This window comes from Haemaphysalis longicornis, unplaced genomic scaffold (assembly GCF_048455015.1).
Source record: "Haemaphysalis longicornis isolate Haplotype H1 unplaced genomic scaffold, Haemaphysalis longicornis Haplotype H1 scaffold_7, whole genome shotgun sequence".
Lineage (NCBI taxonomy): Eukaryota > Metazoa > Arthropoda > Arachnida > Ixodida > Ixodidae > Haemaphysalis > Haemaphysalis longicornis.
Genome location: NW_027526422.1, coordinates 35,254,470 through 35,259,927, shown reverse-complemented (window position 1 = coordinate 35,259,927; position 5,458 = coordinate 35,254,470).

The window sequence follows — 5,458 nt, the reverse complement described above, 5'->3', positions numbered from 1 at the left end:
GCTGTTGTGAGCATCTCCGAAGCGGCTCCGCATTTCATTTGTGGGAGCAGCCCCGCCTTGGTTTCGCCCACCCGTCCGGAAATTGCTCAATCGTATTGCTTTTGCAGCAGGGAGCAGTCCAGGACCACCGAAACTGCTCTCGCTGTTCTGGCACAGCAACTAGTAGACGACAGAACAGTTTGGAGCTGCTTCGTCACGTGACCCATTACGTCACTTCCTGCGCAAAAGCTGCTTCGCAGCTGCTGAGAACTGCACCCAACTGGCAAATCAAAGCAGCATAAAATATACAACCTGGCTTACTTTGAAGGAACTGGCTTTTGGAACTCACTCCAACTCTATTTCGTTCTCTAGAGGCTCTTTTTTAATAGATATAAACAATAGGAAATATTTTCTTTCTGAACATTCTCCTCGCATCGACTGTTCGGATAAGGCCATCAGCTTTGAGCTACCTTGCCCCTAGAATGTGGCCGAGGAAGTGCATTGTCGCCTATATGCAAGCGAGTTCATTCGACTCTCCCCGCGAGCTGTGACGAATTCCTACTTTCTACTTCACGACCTGTTCCAGACGGAGACCGCTTCCTTGCCCAACTAACTGAAGTTCTACTCACCCGATACATTTCCGCGTACCTTAGTGCATGATCAAAACAACCGCACTGCGACGAATCCAGCCGAACCAGAAGAAGAGGCCGTTGCCCTCACACTCGCACAACCAGGAGTGAAGACCGTGGTCACAGATTCCAAGACTACCTACGCAAACTACTGCAAGGGGAAGATTTGTCCCGCGGCACTAACGATTTTCGCCAAACCCAAATCACCAGGACGAGCCGTCGAGCTCGTGTGGGTCCCGGCTCACTCGCAGGTGGAAGGCAACGCACTCGCCGACCACTATGCCCGAGAACTGTCAATTCGGGCTGAGGATGAGCCAGAGCTACCGCACCCCGTGACAAAGGCATCACTGAAATGTACAAAAGCGGCAGATGTATGTTTCCTCGTCCGCGACCGCAACTTAGCCGAAGACATCAAACGATCGTGCGACGCACGCAAGCGGGCTGATTAGCGGATCCCGTGCTCTTGCCCAAGATGTTCCCAGCAGAGCATGACACTTCATGCCCGTTTTGCAGACGATCCGAAGGCACTCTAGCACACATCCTGGCCGAGTGCACTGAGCTCAAAAACCCCCCACCCTCCCCAACTCCAACCCCATAGGCCTAGAACGATGGCAGTCCTTGTTGTCCAGCCCCGACCTACCGACACAGCTCGGACTGGTGGCTAGGGCCAGCTGCTGGACACGTATGGGACCTGAGAGGAAGGTTCCATCTCGTCTGGTGCTTGCGTGCACTAACCTTTACTAAGGGTTCAATAAAAGTTGATTCTCTCTCTCGCTGTCCCTTTCCTGAATTTGAGCGCTTCTTCGCAAATTATTCCCGGTGGCATGACCATCGCGACAGCTCACCACTTGCACAAGTGCGAAATTTTGAAAAAAAGCTTTCAAATTTCGCGTTACCCGACATCCGCAGTGACGTGACAGGGGGGAATACTGAAAAGAGTTATCAGGGTACTAACCATGCGTTAGCACTCAATTGGTCCTACGATCGAACGAAACTAAAGGCGCCGCTACAGTCCCAGTCATTTTTTCTTGGCACTGGCTTTGGTTTGCAGCCGCCAATTGCGCGAGCAAGCTTATGTGACGTCGTAAGGTCCCGACGAGAAAGTGGTAGGCCAATCGCCACTCCTTGGGCTGTTTTTTTAACGACGAAGGTCTTTCTTGGGGTACTTTTCGCGAAAATATTGGTCGGTCTTTCTGTCTGACTGTCTGTCCGTCAGTCTGTCCCTCGATTGAGTTACCCGGTGGCAAGTTAAAATCAATTATTGAGGAATACGTTTGTATAAGAAAAACATATTCAATCCTATAAATTTAGAAATATGAACATACGCTCTATTTTTGTCAACAGGGTTCAACAAAACGACGATACTAGGCTTATTCGACGAAAAACGTCAGCACATAACCGGTGTTTGCCGTGTTCATTTAGTTAAAGTAGATGTGTGCTCGACTTTTGCAAGAGCAGATTAAAAAAACGCTTTTAAAAAAATGTTTAGCCACGAAATACGAGTGTGGGAATCTAAGTCCAAGGGACAAAGACCTCCGTGCAGATGAGAGCTACCTTGTAGATCGCAATGGCTTTAATGACGACTTTTTCAAGAAGGAGCTCGAGCGAGCCGCCCGCGTGATTATCGGCACCGATGACGATGATGTTGATGATGTTATCGGTGCATCAGCGGTGATGACTCGTAAAGTTTCTATAACGAGTAAGGTTAATGCCCGAGTCTCGCGCTCCTAGCTCGAGCCCTAAGTCTCAATAGTCCCAACAGATGGCGCAGCAGTGCGAACGCGGCAAAATTGAACTCTGCAAATTTCCCATGGGCGGGCCGAGGCAGGAGCCGAGCAGTGTGAGGGGTTTGTGGATGAGACAGAAGAGGCATATATGTGACAGGGTATCTGGATTACTCGTTTGAAGTTTGCGTTCAGCTTGCTAGTATTTTTAGCAGGGAAACAATTTTTTTAAATAAACCGAACCTATACTTTGTCTTCACGACCAGTGAAGCCAATATATTCACAAAAATACAGAAGCACAGACGGAAATAGACCTTAAAGGGGCCCTGAAAGGCGTTTTGAGTATACTAAATGAACTTGCGCAATCGTTAGATTGGGTCGTCAACGTCATCTGTGCCAAGTATTACTCTTTTACGCGCAGCGGAAAGCTCACACTTTTGTTGCAAAGTTTGTCGCTTTTTTCTAATCCTTCCCTTCGTGTTTTTGGACGCCGCCATCTTCACATGTCTACGTCATCGATTCCCAGATGTTCGTCATGAGCTAGACATCCTGCTATTGGGCGACTTTTTCACGCACTTCCGGCAAAGAGATGAGTCTTCTGCTCAGCGTCGTCTCGCCGGCTGATCGGCCAGCGTAGTGCCGGAGTGCTTGGACATTTTACGACAAACGAAACAAGTGTGAACAAACGTTTAACCGTTTGTATTAAATGCAGCACGGCCATAACACGACATGGATATTCTCTTACCTGAGTACGTTCCATAAATAAAGCGTTGAAGCACCGTGGCACTTCTTTCGTGCAATCGCAGAGAACGCCCTGAGCCGAATGCCCAGGTTGGACGCACACATTTTATTTAACTTCAAAACAATCCAGAGATGCGTTTCGAACGAACCCAACGTCACAACATGTGTTGCAAGTCTGAACCGCGATTGACAGACGATGGGTTTCCTCTTCCTGCCCGTCGTAAATTCGGCACTCACCTCGCGCGCGGTTTTCGGGGACGAACAGCAAGTCACTTAACTCTGGCGCACAAGCAGAGATGGCTTTTAGCCACGCACACTGCACATACGCCATGCGAGGTTCAGTCGTACGTCGCTCGAGAAAGATAATCCAGACCATGGGACGCACTATACACCCGCAGAAGCACAACGTCGCATTCAATCGCGAAACAAAGGCGTCCACAACACACACACCATCGCCTCCTGTAATGCCAAACGCATCTCGCACTCCCCCTTGGGAGTTAGTGGCACGCCTGCAGTGCCCACATGTCGCGAGGTGGGGCCCCGAGCTGAACCGGGATCACGGAACAGTAACGGACTTCTAGAGCGGTTTGTGCCTTGTTGCCAAGGCAACCGATGTTTGAGATTGTCAAAGAAATGGCGCTCGCTCCAGCGCTAGAAAGCTCAGAGCCGGGGCGGAGCATGTTTTGCCAACGTTGCCGCTCTCCACCACGCGTCGCCCCAAGCTGAACTGGCCACATCTGATACGGCGCTTTTTGGATAAACAGTGCGCGGTGCATCAAAGAGAACGAGCGCACGATCCTCCCCGTGCGGCTGCGAGTTCGCCGCCGATAAAAAGACACGTGCCGCCGATAGCAACTGCAGCAACGTACATCACGAAAGGGCAAGGCCAGGCCGCCGCACACATGCGGCCAGATTTTTCGTTCGCTTTTCCAGCCTTGAGCGGAGTGCGGGATTCATGGTGTCAACAAAGCTTGCCCGTAGCAGACGGCGGCAGTCTGAGCAGCGCAATAGCGGAAGTACGTCACAGCTGAGGAGCGCAGCATTATTGGAGGGAAGGCTCGCACGCTGTCAACAGCGGAGAGTAAGTTGATAGGAGGAGGAAACGCGGCGCGACGATAATGCGCGGTTTTTGATTTATGATTTCTCAGCTAATAGTCATCGCTTTAACAAAATTCTTGCGGGAGGAGATTGCTAATACATTGCTTTATTTGGTCACATGTACATCCATGCATCGGCGGAAGGTATTTCAGGACCCCTTTAACAGATGCTCGGTAAGGCCAGCCCTTCTGATGAAGGGTGCCCTACTTTAAGTCATGTCACGGAGTGATTTGGAAAATGTATAATGATGTCAAGACCTGTCTGTGCCTGTAAAACAGATGGTAAGGTATGTTTGGTCGCTGTGATTGAACCGATGCGAACTCAATCTACAGAGAACGGCAATCGACGGCTAAGCATATGCGAACTCAATCTATAGAGAATTCGACGGCAATCGACGGCTAAGTATAAAGGCGGGGAAGATTGCTGTGAGCCTCGGCATGAAACGTATGTTGTGGTTACTTCTGGTAATACTTTACTCTAGAAAAAAAATTCTGGTCGCAGGATGTAATTCGTTGGTTGAAGCTTTGCGCGTATCGAACAAAAGCAACAGATCGGGAACTTTCGTGTTGCGTTCTGCTTCGCGCTCGTCTTACAAGCGTCGGAAACGGGTCTTCTAATGTTTATGCATTCTTACAACGCTTCTTCATTTCGCGAAGAGTGCGAATGACGATTCAATGTCTCAAATTCGCCAATTGCGCTTTATGTGTGCAGATACAAGGCGTTACACTTCTGTTTATACGAATAGGTTTTGCTGGTGCACTCGCGGACGACTTTTACGCTTTCTTTAGGATTCTTTAGACGGGTCTATCGCGCTGTATACTTTATACGCATCTTTCTAGCGCCATCTTCCTTGTCCTATGAATTTTTCATGTTTTATGTTGTCCCAAAGTATCACAGAAGGTACGCTAGACACTTTGGGTGTACTTTGGACACTTTGGAGGTACGCTAGAACTTTGATGGTAAGGCAAACTGAAGCGGGGGGCAGAGGAATAGTCAGGTCAGTATTTACTCTGGCAGAAGCAAAGTGGTAACCGAAACCAAAGAAAATAACTATCTAACAGCTCATTTCAACTCATGGGTATAAAGCAGACGAGAAATAAAGTGAAAAATACTTTTCGCAAGCAGACTTTCGTGCCGTATGCGTGCCACATATGTCTTTCAAGGGACATAATACTCCGGCGTTGCGTTCTACTCTTTTTGCATTTTGTTTCCTGAGACGGGAATGAGCTATGCATAGGGCGCCGTCGTTTGATTGTATGCCGCGAAGCTTCTAGAATATCTGGAAGG